The sequence below is a fragment of the Nyctereutes procyonoides genome, unplaced genomic scaffold (genome assembly GCF_905146905.1).
Source record: "Nyctereutes procyonoides isolate TBG_1078 unplaced genomic scaffold, NYPRO_anot_genome, whole genome shotgun sequence".
In the NCBI taxonomy this organism is placed as follows: Eukaryota; Metazoa; Chordata; class Mammalia; order Carnivora; family Canidae; genus Nyctereutes; species Nyctereutes procyonoides.
This window is the reverse complement of record NW_026575034.1, coordinates 8,719,497-8,738,652: the sequence shown is the minus strand read 5'-3', so window position 1 is coordinate 8,738,652 and position 19,156 is coordinate 8,719,497. Positions and strand designations below refer to the sequence as shown.

The 19,156-nt window shown below is 49.2% G+C and overlaps 1 protein-coding gene across 8 annotated transcripts in view; it reads left to right on the top strand.

Annotated features, from left to right (window-relative positions):
* NAV2 (neuron navigator 2) overlaps positions 1 to 19,156 on the top strand; it is a 724,598-nt gene that overhangs the window by 570,230 nt on the left and 135,212 nt on the right. Inside the window, exon 1 of one of the 8 annotated variants that reach the window (XM_055317514.1) lies at positions 11,826 to 12,508. The exons of the other annotated variants lie outside the window; for them this stretch is intronic. The gene's annotated coding sequence lies outside the window, so the exon portion shown is untranslated. Of the gene's footprint in view, positions 1 to 11,825; positions 12,509 to 19,156 lie in introns of those variants that run through there. 8 annotated transcript variants of the gene reach the window in all.

Below are 19,156 nucleotides of genomic sequence, written 5' to 3'. Positions count from 1 at the left end.
TACAATTAAGGAAAACGAAGACACAAGAGGATACTGTTACTTAATTGTCTTAAGCCCATAGAAGAGATGAAAAAGATGGCCTCATATCTTACTGTTTCTTTCCCTCTGTGTGCTGGAATCTCAGAGTGATTTTGGCACCTTTGTTGCTTTGCTGTGGTTGGTTATTGGGTCCTGCATCCTTCGGGATGATGCACCCTCCTTGCTGAAGTGCACTGGTCTACAAGCCCCTAACGTACCTTGAATGGAGAGCATCGAGGTGTCACAGACCCCAAGGTCCCCTAGTTTTCCTGTTAAGCTTTGGTACAGCTCTCTAGATCTAGAGAACCCAGTCCATGTTTATTTTTATCATAAGCATATACATCCCTGAAAATACCCTTCCCAGTTAGTTTTCAAGGGCCAGCAGCTACAGAGTGGCTCAATAGATTTATGATGGTGAGGTTGGAGAATACGAAGTTCGAGTTGAGGTGAATATGAAAAGAAACATTTGGATGAGAGGTTGGGAGTATTTTGGCCCTGAGTCAGTAAACCCATGTTGAAAGACTCAAAAAAAAAAAAAAAAAAAAAAAAAAAAAAAAAGGCCATATGTGCCTTTACTCAGATCAAGATAAGAAACTGAAGTTTTCTTGGGAATTCACGATCCTCTCATCCTGCTGCTCTGGAGGCTTGGTATGATGGAAGAAACTTCAGGCTTTGGACTCCGAGGACCTGACTTCATGTTCTTTGCTTGCCAGTTGTGTGACCTCAGGGCGGTTGCTTCATTCTCTGCGCCTCTTCCCATCTGTTAGATGGCAGCCTACCTTTTAGGTGTGTGGTGGGAAGGAAAGAGGGAGACTGTGTGTAAAATGTTTGACACACGGGATGGTGGTTCCCTTTAGTCTTCTCAGACTAGTTGCATTTATCTGCCTCACTCATTTTTTTTCTCCTACTGAGAATATTCTTGCTAAGATGATCTCCTGCCTTTTCTTATTTTTTTTTTCGTTTCTTATTCTTGAGAGCAGTGATCACATTTCTGCTCGCTGTGTCAGAGTTGATCTGTGTATTAGTGTCCTCCACAAAAAAAGTTGGTGTGGCAGTTCAAGTCCACAGGCCGTCTGGACGCAGAAATTCCTCCTCCTTGGGGAATATCAGCCTTTCTTTCTTCCCCCCCCTCTTTTTTCAACTGCTTCGATGAAGCACACCACCGTTATGGAGGGTAATCTGCTTTCCTGGAAGTCTACTGGTTTCCATGTTAATCCTCCTCTAAAAAGTACCTTTAGAGCAACGTCTAGTCTGGTGTTTGCCTCGATATCTGGTATGATGGTCCAGGTTGACGTGGAAACTAAGCAGCATGGTCTGCAAGCAGGCCTTGTAGGATCAGTGGGGGTGAGTCATCTGGGGGCTGGAGGCAGCTACCTGTGGCCCAGAGACAGCAATACATCAGTTGTAGAAACATCTGTGAGGACTCGAGGCTAACGCGTCCTGCCTGGGGTATGACCACAAATCAAGAGTCTGCGCATGCCTTGGAAGAATCAGTGCATCCCTTCTGGAATCCCCAGGGTAAAAAAAAATCTCCCTGGGACAACTGGGTGGCTTAGTGGTTGAGCATCTGCCTTTGGCTCAGGGTGTGATGCAGATTCCCAGGATCGAGTCCCACATCGAGCTCCCTGCAGGGAGCCTGCTTCTCCCTCTGACTGTATCTCTGTCTCTTTCTGTGTGTCTCTCTTGAAAAAAAACTTAAAAAAAAATCTTCCTGAGAAATGGAGGGCTTGACCTTTCCTCTTAATCCTGAAATCAGGGCAGCCCGGGAGGCTCAGTGTTTTAGCACCGCCTTTGGCCTGGGCATGATCTTAGAGATCCAGGATCAAGTCCCAGGTCCGGCTCCCTGCATGGAGCCTGCTTCTCCTCCCTCTGCCTCTTTCTCTGTGTCTCTCATGAATAAATAAAGAAAATCTTAAAAAAAAAAAAAAATCCTGAAATCACTGTGGAGTGAGGCAGATGCCCTGGCAAGGATGCTTCTGGAGGGCTGAAAATTTTTGAGACATCCCCCCACCAAAGCAGAATAAAATTCCAAGATGAAGGAGAGGGTCAGGTGTGTCTCCAGAGTCTTCCAGCCCTAAATCAAGCCCGCATTCACTTCTCGATCTTCGGACAAGGGGCAGGGGGCGTCTTGGTTCTCTGCTGCCTCACCCCGTCCCGCTCCCAGGTCCCAGAGCTTGGAGCCTGTGACCTCCCAGTCCTCTGTTTTGAAATGAGAAATCTCACATACGTGGACAGTGAAGTTGGGTAAAGTCAACTCAAGTTGTCAGCAGCATGGGACAGAGTAAACGTGGTGTTGGCTCTGCAGAGAAGGGGGCGGCCAGAGGAGTCGCCTCCAGGGCCTGCCACCACCAGTCCTTGCGCTGGTCCCGCAGCGGCGGTGGCGCCGGTGTACGAGTTCCTGAAAGCTGGACTCGCTCTGCGGCTCTTTGATGTGCTGGGCTCTGAGCTGAGTTCTTTCCGCGCATTGTCTCACTCATTCTTCACATCAGTTCTTTGAGAGTGAGGGTCTGTTTTTCATCCTCTTTTTACAGTGACGGAGCCCAAGCTCAGGGAGGTTAAATTTCTTGAACAGATCAGCATGGGTAGTAACTCCTGGACCAGGTATTTGAAAGGGGCTGAATTCAAAGCCCGTGTTCCAGGAACCCTGCAGTATGGCTTTGGTTGTGGCTAGATCCCACGCTCTGACCAGATGATCAGATGGGAAGCAAGACCAAAAAAGGAGCATGGGTGCCCCAGGGGTAGGGGAAGCCCCAAATACCCACCCTGCGCTATTTCAGGGAACAAGAAAGAGAGATGGGAGATGGGGTTCAGAAGGGTCAGGCTCAGGGGTGCCTGGGTGGGTCAGTCGGTTAAGCACCTGCCTTCGGGTCAGGTCATGATCTCAGGGTCCGGGGATGGAGCCCCACATTGGGCTCCCTGCTCCATGGGGAGCCTGGTTCTTCCTCTCCCACTGCCTACCACCCCTCCTGTTTGTGCATGCTCGCTAGCTCTCTGTCAAATAAATAAATCTTTAAAAAAAGAAGAAGGGTCAGGCTCAGAGGGCCGAGTTGCATGGGGACTTGCAAATACTTGGCGAGTGCTCGAGCGAGAACCATGGAGCTGGCTGGGGCAGGGGCGAAGGCAGATCCCTTTCTTTGCTTCCAAAAGCATTATTACGAGTTTCATTTCTTTTCAATGTCTCAGGCCTCTACTGAAGCATTGGGAACACTTGTGTCAACATTTGCCAGGTGCCTGTGCAGACTGGTTCTGTGCGCACTGGAAAGGGAGACCTAAGGAGCTGGGCAGAGGCAGGAAGGTCCAGACCTGGAGTCGGTTTTGCGGGAAGATTTAGCGGACTTTTTGGGTGTGGGCACAGATGGGCATTTCACTCACCTCCGGTTTCCAGCCCTTGTCAGTGTGATACCTGAATTCCTCCAAGGAAATCCTCCTCCTGCAGCCCCCCCCACCCCCCCGCCCGCTGCGACCCCAAACAAAACACGATTACAAAGCCCACGCCACCCGGAGGCCTCAGAACCACGCACGGCAAGGTAGAGCTTTATTAATCGAGGGACTTTTGCCTTACTCTGTGGGAGTTGTTAATTAAAACCACTCAACCATTGAGTTGGGAAGAGGAAGGGAGACCGAGATGAGGGACAGCTCACACGCTTTCCTCCTTGGCAGGCGGTGTAGCTATTTTAGAAGTTGACGTGGACTTTACGGTTGAACACACCGTTCGCCAGAGATGTGTATGAGGTTCCCTGGGAACAGCTTTCATTTACTGCCCTGCAGAAAATGGCCAAGTACGCGTAACAGTTAATAATCATGATCATTGGGCAGCCCAGGTGGCTCAGTGGTTAGGCTCCACTTTCAGCTCAGGGCGGGATCCTGGAGACCCGGGATCGAGTCCCACGTCAGGTTCCCTGCATGGAGCCTGCTTCTCCCTCTGCCTGTGTCTCTGCCTCTCTCTCTCTCTCTCTGTGTCTGTGTCTCTCATGAATAAATAAATAAAATCTTTAAAAAAAAAAAATCATGATCATTGCGGGTCACCGGCGTGGCTCGGGTCTGCCTTTGGCTCATATCATGATTCCACGGTCCTGGGATCAAGTCCCGCGTCTGGCTCCCTGCTCAGCAAGGAGTCTGCTTCTCCTTTTCCCCTCTGCTTCTCCCTTGCGTATGCTCTCTCAAATAAGTAAATAAAATCTATTTTAAGAAAATAATCACGATCATTGTGATAACAAGAGCAGCTGCCACACACGGAGCTTTTACGAATGCCAGGTGCTGTGTGTGCAGCGCTTTGTATGCTTTACCTCATTTCACCCTCTCTTTAGTTCGTGTGCTCTTCTTCCCATCCCCCTGATGAGGAGGTGGGACCTTAAAGGGCATCGGCAGCATGCCCAAGGTCACAGAGCTGGTGAATTTGGGAGCCCAGACTCAGGCACACAGCCCGACCACAGAACAGGAACACAGCCCCGGTGTTCCAGGCGTTTCACAGGAGCCGTGCAAACACGTTGGAACTCTGACTCCTCCTCTTCCCCCCGACCCTGTTTATCCTGTGTTTCCACATCCATTCCCATCCACAGCCAGAACCCACAAAGAATCTCAGGCTCTTCAGTTCCTCATTTCTGGAACACCGGTCGCTAAGCGTGGTGGATTCTCTCTACAGTATCCCATGCCGTGGTCCTCTCTAGGCTCACGGCTCCCGTGTCTCCCCACACATCCCTTCGTGGCTTTCCTTACCTCTGACCCCAAGGCCCATCCAACACAGCCATGCCACACTTGAATGAGAAAAATCTTTCTAGAGCACATATCTGGCTACACCGTCACCTGCTTGGAACTCCTCAGTGGCCCAGGTTGCCTGCTGGGGAGATGTAGTGTGTAAGTTTCTGTTGCTAGAAGACAAATGCCTCCAGAATCTAGCTGCCTGAAACCACTATTATGATGCTCATGGGGTCTCTGCATGAGGAATTGCTGCAAGGGCCAGTGGGATAGCTTGCCTCTGCTCCATGGTGTCTGGAGTCTCAGCTGGGAGGCCTCCAGGGCTGGAGCCGATTGATAGCGGGGATCCATGCTGTTCCGAAGCCCATTCCCTCGTACATCTAACACTTAGGCTGGGGCGACTTGAAGGTTAGGACAAACACGGCCTCTCCATGTGGTGTAGCTTCCTCACGGCATGATTGGCAGACTTTTTCCCCTGGATACTTAGGGCTCCAAGGGCAGGTGGTACGGTGAAGCAAAGCAAAGCTGCATCACCTTTTATGCACTACCCTTGGGAGTCGCTTTCACCAGACTGTACTGGTCAGAGCAGCCCTAGCCCTCCAGATTCAAGAGGAGAGAAGCAAACATAGATGTCCTCCCTCAGTGGAAAGGTGGCAAGAAAAGCCCGTGGGGGTCAGGGATGTTGCTATGGTCATTTCTGGAAGGTACGGCCTGCCACATCCTACCCCCTCTAGTGCCCAGCATGGCATACGAGGCCCTCCGTGGTCCTCACCCTGGAGTGTAAGCGTTGTGGAGGCACAGACCTTGTCTGTCTTACTGTGGGTCTCTTGTTCCCAGCACAGCATGGTGCATAGTAGGCCCTCCTTTACATGTGGGCCGCTAATGAGGGATCTGCTTGCTCAGCCTCATTCCCTTTCATCTCCTCTTCACTGCCCGCCCTTCTCCCTAATTTACATACTAGTCCTGGACCATGAGCATTTTCTTTGATGTAGGCCCCAAGCTCTTATACCTCTGTGCCTTTGCGTGAATCCATTCTTTTTTTTTAAAGATTTTATTTATTAAAAAAAAATAATAATAAAAAGATTGTATTTATTCATGAGAATACACAGAGAGGAGAGAGAGAGAGAGAGAGAGAGAGAGGCAGAGACACAGGCAGAGGGAGAAGCAGGCTCCATGCAGGGAGCCCGATGGTGGGATCCCAGGTCTCCAGGATCATGAGCTGAAGGCAGCCCTAAACCACTGAGCCACCTGGGCTGCCCGTGCGTGTCCATTCTCTACAGATTCCTCCCACCTCCATCCCCACCCACCTACCATAGTCCTTTCAGGATCTGCTGAAGCTAGGTAGCCTTCCTTGGCCACCCGAGCACCTGGTAATACCTCCCAGGAAGCTACTACCTTCCTCTCAGTTATTTTGCTTTGTTTTATGTAATTCCCTGTTTTCCTAGACCAGGATATCCTTGAGCAGAGGGAGTCTGGCTTTCTACTCCCACGTTTCTTAACTTCTTCTTGCAGACCTGCTATATATGCTTAGTAATGTGTGTGCAGTGAAGGGAGAAAGGAAGAAGGTGGTAATAGCAGTACTGCTATTAATAGTAATAGTAATTTTTTAAAGATTTTATTTATTTATTCATGAGAGAGACACAGAGAGAGAGGCAGAGGGAAAAGCAGGCTCCCTGCAGGGAGAGAGCAAGAGAGAGAGAGGCAGAGACAGGCAGAGGGAGAAGCAGGTCCCATGCAGGGAGCCCAATGTGGGACGTGATCCTGGAATTCCAGGATCACACCCTGAGCAAAGGCTTAACCGCCGAGCCACTCAGGCATCCCAGTAATAGTAATTATTAATAGTACTAATGGGAGCCATTATTCGTAGAGTGTTTCTCCACATGGTGCAGGCCCTTTTCAGGCATTATCTCTTTGAATTCTTAGAGAAATCCTAGAGGGCCTATAACATGTTATTATCCCATTTTATGGATGTGCAAATTGGGAGAGAAGTCAGTGGGAGTCCAGCCTTTGGCAAGCCAGGTTTCCCCAGTGGAAATGAGAGAAGTCACCTGTCCTAGGCCATACAGCTGCTAAAGAGTACAGCCAGTTTGGGGGAGCTTGAGCCCTCAGCCTTTGAGATCCATTCTCTTCCCTTTTGGTGCTGCCACTTGCTAGGCTTTAGGATGCTCTGAGACCCCAAGAGTTTCCCACGTTTTAGAGAGCTCCGTATAAGCCTAATCCTCACCTGGATTAATAGAATGGTCATGTAGGAAGCAATAGAGTAACTGTGAGGTAGGCAGTGCCTGCTTTGTTCTCGGTGGTAGGCTTTAAAGGGTTCAGAATCTGGCAGAGGTTTGTTTAGGAAAGGGTAACCAGGAAGGCTAAGAGTTCAAAATCCAAAACATAATAGAAATATTTGTAGAAACTAGATATTTTTGGCACGGGAAATACTTAGAAAATGCAGTAGGTTCCAGAGGACCATACTTGCACTGTAGTTGGAAGTTGGTCTTCTAATTTTCATTCTCTACCCACCATGGCAACCATTCATCTGTGTTAGGAAAGAAAACATGCTGAACATGAGACCTGCAAAAGAGTGGGTGGGCCCTTTTGCAAAGGCATGAGCCTCCTGTTCCTGAGACTAATCAAGCAGGATGTGGAAAACTGTGTCCACGTGTTGCAGAGTGTTCCGGCGTGCGGTGAGAAGCTGAGAGGGAAGACATTTACAGGTTCTTTCAGGCCTAAGGCCCAGGGTGCCCAGGGCCCCACAGGAGAAACTGAGGACCTATTATAGATGGAGCCCAGCTGGGTGCTTTGTTGCAGAGGAAGAGGTCTCTTTGGCCATCTGGGTTTGCACACCCAGCCTGGGGGTGGGAGTAGTACTGAGGTTGCTTTTTCTGAAAAATTTCTCCCCCTCACCCTGCTTCTAATAAGCACACAAGTCCGTGCATGCCTCCTTCCCACGCCCCAGGCTCTGATCTGGGTGACGTGGGTCGGGGTTTGGAGGCGGAGAGGACCCGGGCTGCTGGGAATCGCCATAAGCCAGGGGTGTGCACCCTAGCTCAGATGTTAGTGAATGTTGCCATCTATAACTCGTGTCCTGAAACCTGCAGGTCTTGAGGGCGTACGAGCGTTAGAATACTGGATATGCTCACTCTGACTTGGCAGGTCTAGGGAACTTGGCCTTGCCCCTGCCCCGTTTGAGCAGCTGCTTCAGCTGACCCGTCTGCTGTTCTTATGAAAGCACTGGAATAAGACGAAGACGGAGAAAAAGTCTGGGGCCCTGTCCTTTTGTCTTTGTGACAGCAGGCAGCTGTTGGGCCCGTGATGGAAGGTAACCCGAGCATCCTATAGGCAACAGCCTTGCTTCATTCCTGCTCTGGAGGTCGCTGCCCTGCACGCGGGCGCGCTCTCAGCCTGCCTTCCCTCCTGCTTCAGCTGCCTCTGGGGGGGTTCCCGGCCGCTCTGGGTCTGCAGGCTGGCCTGCGGGGTGTCATGCCCCCCCCCCCCGTTACCTGCAGAGCCCCAGCAGCCACCTTGCTACACGCAGAGTCACACCAGCCAGTGGTGTGCGCCACACCTGTCCCTCCTGTGAGCATGCCTGTGGCACCATCCAGGCCCATACACGTCGAACTCTAGGGGGAAACAGTTTTTGCTTTCCAGACTGAACTCCCTGCCCCGCTGGTTTTCATTCTCACTCCCTCTTTAAACACCATGGACCTGGAGGATTTCAGCCACGGGCAACGAGATTGCCATCGGCTGGCACCCAAGATGCCACCCAGGGTGGCTGACAGCGCTCCCTGCGTGCTGGACTTGGCTCCAGCCGTGCCGTCCCTTGAATGGGACCTGCGACTCCTCCCTCCGTGTCTTTTCTTCCTCGCCTCCTCTGCCTGGAAGGCCCCCATCTTCCTAGGGGTCTTCCTTGGAGCCTTTGGAGTCACCTAGCCCACTATGATCAATAGTGTCTGGCTTATCTCTAAACAGACGTGAGGAGGTTTTAGTTTTCTATCCCCCGGATGCTCAACATGAATGTTAGATGTAAAAGCAATTACATTCTTGGTGGTTATTTATTTTTTCAGGCCACCAAAAACATGTTCTCAGGTACCTATCTCAAGAGTCCTGGGGATCCCTGGGGGACTCAGCGGCTTGGCGCCTGCCTTTGGCTCAGAGTGTGATTCTGGAGTCTCAGGATCGAGTCCCGCTTCAGGCTCCCTGCGGGGAGCTTCTCCCTCTGCCTGTGTCTCTGCCTCTCTCTCTCTCTCTCTCTCTCTGCCTCCCATGAATAAATAAATAAAATTTCTAAAAAAAAAAAAAAAAAGAGTCCTGGGCACAGCTCGAGGGACTAGGATATCGAAGCAAAAATACTGATCCTAAAATAATAATGACAACAACAATGATCTTACCTTTATTGAACTTGGTTGGCGAGAGGCTGGAGCACCAGGAGATGGATAAGCAGTTATACTAAAATGTAAAATAAAGGAGCGAAACTTCTATTTTATCATAAAAGATAGATCTGTTGAGCCCAGTGAATTGATTGAACACAAAGACACATTAGAATGAAACCACATCAGCGTCTGCGCTCTAGCTGCGTGTCCCTGAGCACATCCCTTAAACTCGTGAATCTCAGTCCTGCATCAGACAAATCATCAGATCAAGTCATTTATCTTTGAGAATATCTTGAGATCCAATATTGGATCTCCCCCCAGATCCAATATTCTGTCGTCCCGGGAGCCTGCGTATTGTGGGTGTTTTGCGTAATGCCCAGTTGCACTGAAGGTGAAGTTTGAGAGCTACGACCTTTTCCTGGATGGGGGACATGGTCTCCGGAGGCATTCTGTGGTTGGGCACTAACGTGCGTGGCGACACAGAGCCCGGGGCCTGAGGACGCCCCAAGTCAGGACAGGTGGGCACGATGCTCCCGCGCTGCGGAGCGCGTCACCTGTGTTTCGTAGGAGTCTGTACCACGCCAGCCCCCACAGGCACTCCTTGGAGTAGGACACACTTTTACCAGCCTTGGCAGAAAAAGGGGATTTTTCTCCAGTTCACCTAAGAACTCGGGTGTTTCTCCAGATGTGCCCAGCCTGTGGCTGGGCTGTTTTCTACTGGTCACTGGTTTGCGTAGAATGCCTTTTCACTTGGGCATTTTGTTGTATTTTTAAGATCTTCAGAATTTCTACCATGGCTTATTTTACCAGGATGATGCAGTGCAGCTCTTTGAGGGTGTTGGGGCCCCAAAGTGGCAGGTGTGAGGTCGGCCGATGTGGCCCGCTTGTGCCCCTCTGCACTCCCAGCCACAGCCCCTGCCCTCCGCGGGAAGAGAGCTTGTGCCCCATCCGTGGAGGTGCGACACGTTTTTGGAGAGCCTCTTAGTAGGCTGGGGCCTGCTGCTTAGGTATTAGTTCAGAGTCAGAGCTCTAGGAGGGAAAATGGCTGGTTCTCGTGCTCACACATTTGAACTCACTGTTTTCCAAACTTTGGAAAGTTTGTTTCAATCCCTTATTGAGGGGCAGCCCGGGTGGCTCAGCGGTTTAGGGCCACCTTCAGCCCAGGGCCTGATCCTGGGGACCTGGGATCGAGTCCTGCGTTGGGCTCCCTGCATGGAGTCTGCTTCCCTCCCTCTCTGTCTCTCTTGAATAAATAAATAAAATCTTTAATCCCTTACTGAGTAGCATAAAGACCTCACACTGATTTTTTTGAGGTGTAGCAAGTGTAAGAATAGGTGTGACTTTTGAGAATAATTGTATCTTTAACAGCTCCACACCAACCAGGATTTTTTTTTTTAAGATTTATTTATTTATTTGAGAGAGAGAGAGAGAGTGTACAGAGGGGGCTGCGGGTGCAGGGAGAGGCGCAGAGGGAAAGGAAGACCATCACGTGCAGGCTCCCTGCTGAGGGTGGAGCCCGACATGGGGCCCCATCTTACCACCCTTATCAAGATTTGAGCCAAAACTGAGAGATACTTAACTGACTGACCCACTGACACCGCCCGTCCCCCCCAGCCAGGATTTTGTCAAATTTTACCTACATAATTTACAAAAAACAAAAAACAAAACAAACAAAAAAAAAAACAGTGATTTTTTTTTTTATTCATGTAAAATGGTGAATCTGTAACATTAAATATGCACTTTCAAACTCCCACCCTGCCCCCGAGATGCACCCACTCCCACAGGGTTCCGGGACGCCTGGGTGCCGTGTCTGAAGGTCACCCAGGGCATGCGGGCACATGGAAGAGTGAACGGGGCCAGGCATCTGTGTGTCAGCTGTTGTGTCTCCTGGTCTCACTGGATTTAGTGGCAGGTAACTTGAGCACCCTGCGGTCACCCAGTTTGGGCTTAATTCCTACCCTTAAAGGCCAGAGAACCTGCATATCTGTTTCTTTGAATGGGAATACATTTACTGAATCCCATCTAGAATGAGTGCCCGGAATGATTTTTTTTTTTTTTTTGAGGGGGAGAGAGAGAGAGGAGCAAGGAGGACCAGAGGCAGAGGGGGAGAGAGAGACTCGTAAGCGGGCTCCACACTCAGTGCAGAGCCAGACATGGGGCTCCATCTCATGACCTTGAGATCACGGCCTAAGCCGAAATCAATAGTCACATGCTTAACCGACTGAGCCACCCAGGGGCTCCTAGAGTAATGATTTTTTTCTTTTTAAGATTTCATTTATTTATTCATGAGAGACATAGAAAGGCAGAGAGACATAGGCAGAGGCGTGGAGCCCGATGCAGGACTTAATCCCAGGACCCCAGGATCATAACCTGAGCCAAAGGCAGACACTCAACTACTAAGCCATGCAGGCATCCCAAATGATTTTTTTTTTAGAGACTTTATTTACTTATTCATGAGAGACAGAGGGAGAGGGAGAAGCAGAGACGCAGGCAAAGGGAGAAGTAGGCTCCCTGCAGGGAGCCTGACGTGGGACTCAATCTGGGGTCTCAAGGATCACGCCCTGAGCTGAAGGTGGCACAAAACTGCTGAGCGACCCGGGCTACCCCAAATGATTTTTTTTTTTTTAATGAAAATGCTACCTGATAGAACTTTAACATCTAAGCCACACAATGAATTCCCTGTACCTTTTTAGATCCTTTGTACTTTGCACATGTGTATCTCTGTGAACTAATTTCCTTGCCCCGACTCAAGGCTGCCTGGCAAATCCCTTCTCATCCTTTGGGATGCCACTTGCATATTTCTTGCTCTAAGAAGCCTTTTCAGCCCCCTCCAGCTCTGGCCTTTGCTGAACCCCATGCAAACTTAGCACATCTGCACCAAGCCTTTTGGGGTCCAAGGACTAAGTCTGATTCTTGCATCCCTCGCACCCAGGCCAGTGCCCACTTCACGGTAGAGGCTGCGTAAATGGGTCTTACAAATGGCCACACCTCAAAGTGGGGGCTGTCTCTAGAGCAACAGCCTGCATGTGACTCGACAGCAGTGCTTCCTGCAAACCTCACGTGCTTCCAGAATCCAGGTTGTTTGCAGATGTTGGGTGGCGTTTCCCAGAGCTGCATCATGCCTTATGCTGCAGCAGGGGTCTTCCTCCCACTGGCAAGTTGGTTACCTTCTTCCTCCATCTATTCTCGCACTCCCTGACGTTGCTTTCAGCCGTAGTCTCAATAAGACAGGGCAAAACTTGCACGAACCTGAACCAAAGCACCAGCTGGCCTCTCCCTGGGCTGGTAATGACTGTGGTTATTACCTGGGGCTGACTCGTGAAACCAGAAGAGAGACATTGGATGTCTGATTCCACCCTGGGGTTCCAGTCCTCTTCAGAAGGGGTCCCGCCATCCTGAATGTCTACATGAGTTCCTCTGACCTAACGTGTAAGGTGAGCTTGTGTCATAGAGCACTTCGGGGTTCGGGAGTCCTATCGGAAATCCCAAGAATGAGGGGGCACCAAGGTGGCTCAGTCGGTTGAGCATCTGGCTCTTTAATTTCACCTCAGGTTATGATCCCAGGGTCACGAGATCAAGCCCCATGTCAGGTTCCACACTCAACTGGGGGTCTGTCTGCCTGAGATTCTCTCCCTCTTCCCCTTCCCCTGGTCACATGTGCTCATTCTCTCTCTCAAATAAATAAATCTTAAAAAAAAAAAAAAAAGGAAAGAAAGAAAAATCACAAGGATGATAAGGTGTAGCAGCATCCAGAGGATTCACAGACATGCTGCCCCCAACATACAAGAAGTGCCTGGGAGGAAGGATCCTCTAGGCAAAGCAGAAGGCTTTTCCAGGGTAGGGGCATGGAATTACGGCACCTCCAGTGAGCCACCTGCGTATTGCCCGTGGTCCTCTGTACTCACATGCCTGACGCCGCCCCCTTCCTCCCCCTCCCTCCCCCTCCTAGCCTGGGCTTCCACAGTTACAAAATTCTGAGGTCTGCAGACCTCTAAGTCCAAGGCCATGAGTTAATTAGTACTTTAGTAGAGGCTTCAAGTTCTGACAGCTCTTACCAAGCTTTGATCCGAGACGGAGTGCGCACCAGGGATCAGGTGCTATGAACATGGACACTGTCCCCTTAGTATTGAGGGCCAAGACTAGTTATTAAGAGGATTTGAAATGTAAGTTATCATTATATTATAGTCACATTGCGGCGACGCTCTCTTAGGGAAACTGAGGCCCATCTAGCTCACAGCTCCTCCCTCCAAGCCTCAGGATTTAAGGCAGCATTTCTCACTGTATGACCCTGACTACCTGCTAGAGAATTACTTACATATCTGTTAAAAATGCAGGCTTGGGGGGAGGGATGGATAGGGGTAACACAGGGCACTTGGGAGACAGTAACACTATTCCGTATGATACTGTAATGCAGGAAACATGATAATTATGCACTTGCCAAAACCTATAGAGCCGTGCAGCATGGAGTGGACCTGAGGTGAACCCTGGAGTTTGGTTAGTAATAGTACATCCATATTGGTGCCTCAGTTGTACCAAGCAGACCACACTAATACAGAGCGTCAGTAATAGGGAAAGGGGATGTATGGGGACTGTGCTTTCTGTGCAAGTTCTCTGTAAACCACAAAATGCTCTTTTTTAAAAAAAAAAAAGTCTATTTAAAAATGCAAGGTTTCAGTCCCAGAATTGACATCCTGCATTTGTGAAGCTAAGGCCTTGGAATCTCCACTATTTTTGGTTCCCCAGGTGATTTAGGTGGATTTTAAGGTCGGAGAATTCCTGAATTATAAGTCAGTCTCCTCTCACCATCTGTTTCATTCCAAGAAAGAGCTTAAAGGGGCTTTGTCTAGAGAACTGTGTCCTGTGTGTGAGAGTGTGTGTCATCTTTCAGTAGGTGGACAAAAAGCTACCTGCCAATGCTAGAGATACTTGTTACAATCCCACCCTGACAGTTGAACCACACAATAAAGATAACTCAGGCCAGACCAGATTCCAGACACAGGCAGGGACTGTCAGATTTCCAAAGTGTGGAGCCTTTCTTCAGAAAGATGCCCTGCCAACCCCCATTTTAAGCAAGCATAGTGAGGGATTATAGTGAAAACTTTACATATGGGTGACAAATCCACCGTTACAATCCCCAGCTCGCTGTGGGATCGAATGTATTTTATTAGCAAATTATGGACTTTTTGCATCCTAAGTAAGCTAACCCAAAATACTCTGAAAATGCACATGAGATGTAATTTTGTCAAACTTGTGAATATTCACATTGCATTTTACAGAAGATGCAAGGATCTTGGCAGCATGTTTCTTCATCCTGCAAGAATTTTCCCACTTGATCGATCACTCCTGCTAGGAGTTTGGTGAGAGCAAGCACTAGCCCTATGCAGTGGTGAGCTCGAGTCTGTGTGCTAAAATTCAGGGTGACGTGTGCATTACAGCCATGCCGTGTGCTGCGGCTGAGTCCATTTTTGGCGAGCACAAGCAGAAGTCTCGCTGTGTGAACACTTGCAGGATATGCTGAAGGGGCTGACTCAGCCAGGGTCCCCTTCTGCCCTGACTCCAAGGGACTGATCGCATGGGACCTGGCAGGGACCTTTGAGCTGGGCCCCACTGAATACACGGTGTGAGATGGCATGCATGATGTAAGAAGATTTAGGAATCTCTGCTTTATTTTTTTTAAATAGATTTTATTTATTCATGAGAGACACACACAGAGAGAGAGGCAGAGACACAGGCAGAGGGAGAAGAGGGCTCCATGCAGGGAGCCTGACATGGGACTTGATCCGAGGTCTCCAGGATCACGCCCTGGGCTGATGGCACTAAACTGCTGAGCCACCTGGGCTGCCCAGAATCTCTGCTTTAGCAAGAGAGTGTTCTCTAGATTGTCCTTAATTGTGTAAAAGAAGAGCTTTTTCCTGCATTAGACCTTGTGCTTGTTTTTATTGAAACACGTCACTGAAATCTTGCATACACTATAAAACCTGCACAAAACATAGGAATTAGGAGGGACACGATAAGGAATGCATACAAATAGAAGCCCTTTAGTTTTTGCTCATATGGGTCGCCTTATGTTCCTCACCGCAGGGCCCACTGCCTGAGACCAGGGCTCCCCCTCTGTAATGTGCGTTAGAGCCACCTGAGCATCTTCCTGAACTAGAGTCTGATTCAAGAGGTCTGGGATACCGCAGTTCTAAAAAGTTGCCGGGTGACTCTGAAGCTGCTGGTCCACGGCCCCTATTAGGAGCAGCAGGTAGGGTGAGTCACGGGTTGAGTTTTGTTGCAGGAGCCTCCACAGTGTGGGCCTTCTGTTCCCTTCATGCAGCTTCGTAGCACCTAGCTTTAGGAGATAAAGACTCTGGTACCCATATTTCCTGGTGAGGCTTCAAGGGGACCCCTGGGACCCTTTGTCTCCTCCTTTGCTCAGGCCTGCCTTTTCCTGCTCCTTCCCCATAGCCTGCTGAAGCTGAGTTCTTGTCTGACTAGCTTAGCAACGTCTCCCTGGTAGTCCCCAGAGAGGCCTGCTCTGGTGACTAGACTAGCCTCCTCCGGAGCCCGACTCACTTCTGCAGCAGGCAGGACTTCCTGCCGCACCAGGATCAGAGAGTCCTCACCAGCCAGCATATAATACTGTCGTCCGGCTCGCCTTACAGCCAGGACTGGGTGCAATGGAAGTGAAATGCAGACGAGCCAGGAAGGGGCCAGTGCCCATTGAGCTGCAGGTATTCCCAGTTGGTGGCTCAGGGTCGTGTTCTGTGCTGCTGAGCTGAGGTGGCTCGTGCTATGGCCTCGGGTAGCTGCTCCAGGCTTGAATGAAATAGGGGAAGATTGTGCTAGAGACGAGAAGTGAACTCCCACATCCTCCTAAAAAAGATCAATATACCATCTTGGTGATGTCCTGAGGAGCCCGCAGGTGTGCGGCACAGTGGGGAACGGTGCTAAAAGGTAACCCCGACTCCGCATCCAGCAGAAAGGTAGGAAACCGTTCTCTGGGCCCACATCTCCCCTCTACTTGTGCTAACAGAGTCATTGGAGGAGTTCCCCAAAAGCCACGAAAGCCAAAGAAATGCATCTTGATTACTTGCATTGTCTAGTCCAGATTGTTTATAGCTAAAGTTCTGTCATTATAGGGAACCCTGAGAAAGACATGCAAACCTTAGACTTTCTCCAGAGGCAGCTGTTGGCTTTGTTTCCTTGTGCGTAGTTTAAGATGACCCATGATAGAGAAGCTGCACCATGTGCTTTGATTAGAGCTCACTTATTTGATTTTGAAATATTAAAGATAGGGGCATCTGGGTGGCTCAGTTGGTTAATCATCTGCCCTGGGCTTGGGTCATGGTCCCAGGGTCCCATGTCAGGCTCCCTGCTCCAAGGGGAGTGCGCTTCTCCCTCTCTGCCTGCCGCTGCTTGTGCTCTCTCTCTTCTCTTCTCTCTGTCAAATAAATAAAATCTTAATAAAATATTAAAGATAGGGGTTCCTGGCTAGCTTGGTCAGTAGAGCATGCAACTCTTGATCTCAGCGTTGTAAGTTTGAGCCCCACGTTAGGTGTAGAGATGACTTAAATATGTAAAAATCTTTAAAAAATTGAAAAAATAAAATATTAAAGATATGTCATGAGGAAGGTGTTAGAGTCAACATGTCTCTGTAGTTGCCATTTGGGGTGGAGGGTAAGAGTAGGGTGGTAGTGGATAAATGAAGTAAACCACATTTGCCTCAGCTTTGGTGCCTAAAAACTTTGAGGGCAGAGTGGTTTCCGAATGTTTCTTCAGTAGAATCTTAAGTCTGCTTAAATTTTAGTACTACAGTTTTTACAAATAGCGCTGAAAAAAATTAAGCTCACTCCCCCATCCCCCCAAAAATCCTATTTTTGCATTGCAAATGCATTCTCCTCTCCCCTTAAGTCAAATGCAACAGCTTTTTTTCTGTCCTAGAGATTGGCTTTCTTCAAAAGGGCATGGGCAGCTCTGTTAGACTGGTTTGTCCTCGTGTGACCCCGAGTGAGGTTTATTCATCTGACTTCTAGGAGGCCCTACACTAAAGGCATCCTTTTACAGGTTTGTCCAGAAACTCAACTTACATGCTAATAAACCCCGAGAGTACACGTGGTGCTGCATTGCTGTGGAGCAGAGGGGCGCTGTGAAAGCCTGTGCTCTGGGGGTCCTGGACCCTGGTGAGATGCTCATCTGCAGGGACTTTACATCAGCCCGCATCATTTTCCTTTATCCATATGCAACAAAGTGTGTGTTGCACACACGCTCACATAGCTTTATTGGTATTGGCAAGGAATTGTAAATGTCTGTGAATATATATTTTTTCTTTTATTCCATTTTCTTTACAATCTTCCATTCTTTTTTTATTTTTATTTTTTTGCAATCTTCCACTTAAAAGTGCATCCAAAACACATAGGCAGGTTGACACGTCTTTTTTTTTTTAAGATTTTATTTATTTATTCATGAGAGACACAGAGAGAGACAGAGAGGCAAAGGGAGAAGCAGGTCCCATGCAGGGAGCCTGATGTGGGACTCGATCCCAGGACTCCAGGATCACGCCCCGGGCCGAAGGCAGGAGCCAAACCGCTGAGCCACCCAGGGATCCCGGTTGACACGTCTTTGAAGAAAAAATAATCACCTAGGCTGGATTACCCCCCCCGCCCCGTTTTGTACTACTTTCATTTCTTACATCGGGGTGTTTCTGTTGTAGTTTTGTTTTGCCTTTTCACGCCATGCTCCGTTAGAAATGCACTGAGCCAGATCAGGTCAGTACATATTTCTTCCCCTTCCTGTCCACTCTCCCCTCCCCCAGTCCTTGACAGAAGGTGATTTCTTTCACGATTAGTGGAAGTCAGTCTGTGTTACTTACTCAGGTTGTGTTGAACTGTGAACTAGGGGAATGAGGAGCCGTGCCCTCCTTCCGAAGGTGATTCACAAAGCCACTTTCGCTTGTTCCACGTTGTTGTCTCGTTATGTTTCAAGAAGAGATCTATTGACTAAACTTTGGATTCAAGATCCGGTGTATTTGTTCTAACAGGTTCTATTAGATTCCAAAGCGCTTTCGTAGGTAGTGTCAGTTACGTAGACTGCACCTACTTTGTCTAGAAAGTTCCTCCTAATAGGCATGTGGTGTTCACAGGTCTCTCTTGGCCTGAGGGATGGTGAGTCTACCCTGCAAGCCTGGTCATTACCCCAAAGGTCTGCGATGACGCAGACAGGATTCAGACAGGAGGAGCATTTTGAGAAGTCTGTAGAAGGGAGTACTGATGAGAAAATGCTCACCCAAACTGGAGCATTGAATGGTAGAAGTTGTGAAGAGCCCATGTTCTCTGGGACACAGAAGCCAGAGCCTGCGAGTCATCTGCTCAGTACCTTCATTGCTTCCTTGGCTCGAAGCCACAGGTCACAACGCACCCTGACTGAGCCCCAGTTCACATGCTGCCCGGCTCCGGTCTATTCCTGATGCTCCAGCCACAGTGACCTACTTGCCATTCTCCTAACTGAACCCGCCTCTCCATTTCTCTCTGCTTTTGTGCATGTGCCCAGATGGATCCTCGTCCTGTGGCTGGCAAACGCCTATGCACCCTTCAAGGGCCAGCTTATATAGCTCCTCTGTGATTCCTCCCCTGGTGTGCTCTGAGCCTATCCTATATCCATCCATAATACCACTCTCCATGTAGTAGTAGAATTATCTTTTCAATGTCAGAGTCCCTTGTAGATTTTGAGCTTCCCCAAGGGCAGGATCTAGGTCTTTCCACTTCTGTAACCCCGAGCCTGGTACAGAGCCTGGTACCTAACAGCTGTGCAATTAAGAAGTAAGAAGGGGATGTGTGGTCACTACTCCATGATACGGGCAGTCGCTGCTGTTGATAATCACAGCAGCTAATAAGCTTGAAGTGCTCCAGACACACCAGGCACTGGGCTTTGTATGCGCTGGCGCCCTTAACCCACCGTAGCCCTGTGAGGTTAATCAATAGTTTCACCCATCTTGTAGCTGAGGAAATGAAACTCAAACGAATTACACACCAAAGTGTGACAAAGCCGGAATTTGAACCCACCTACCTGCACTGTGATCTTGACCACAATCTCATTTTCCT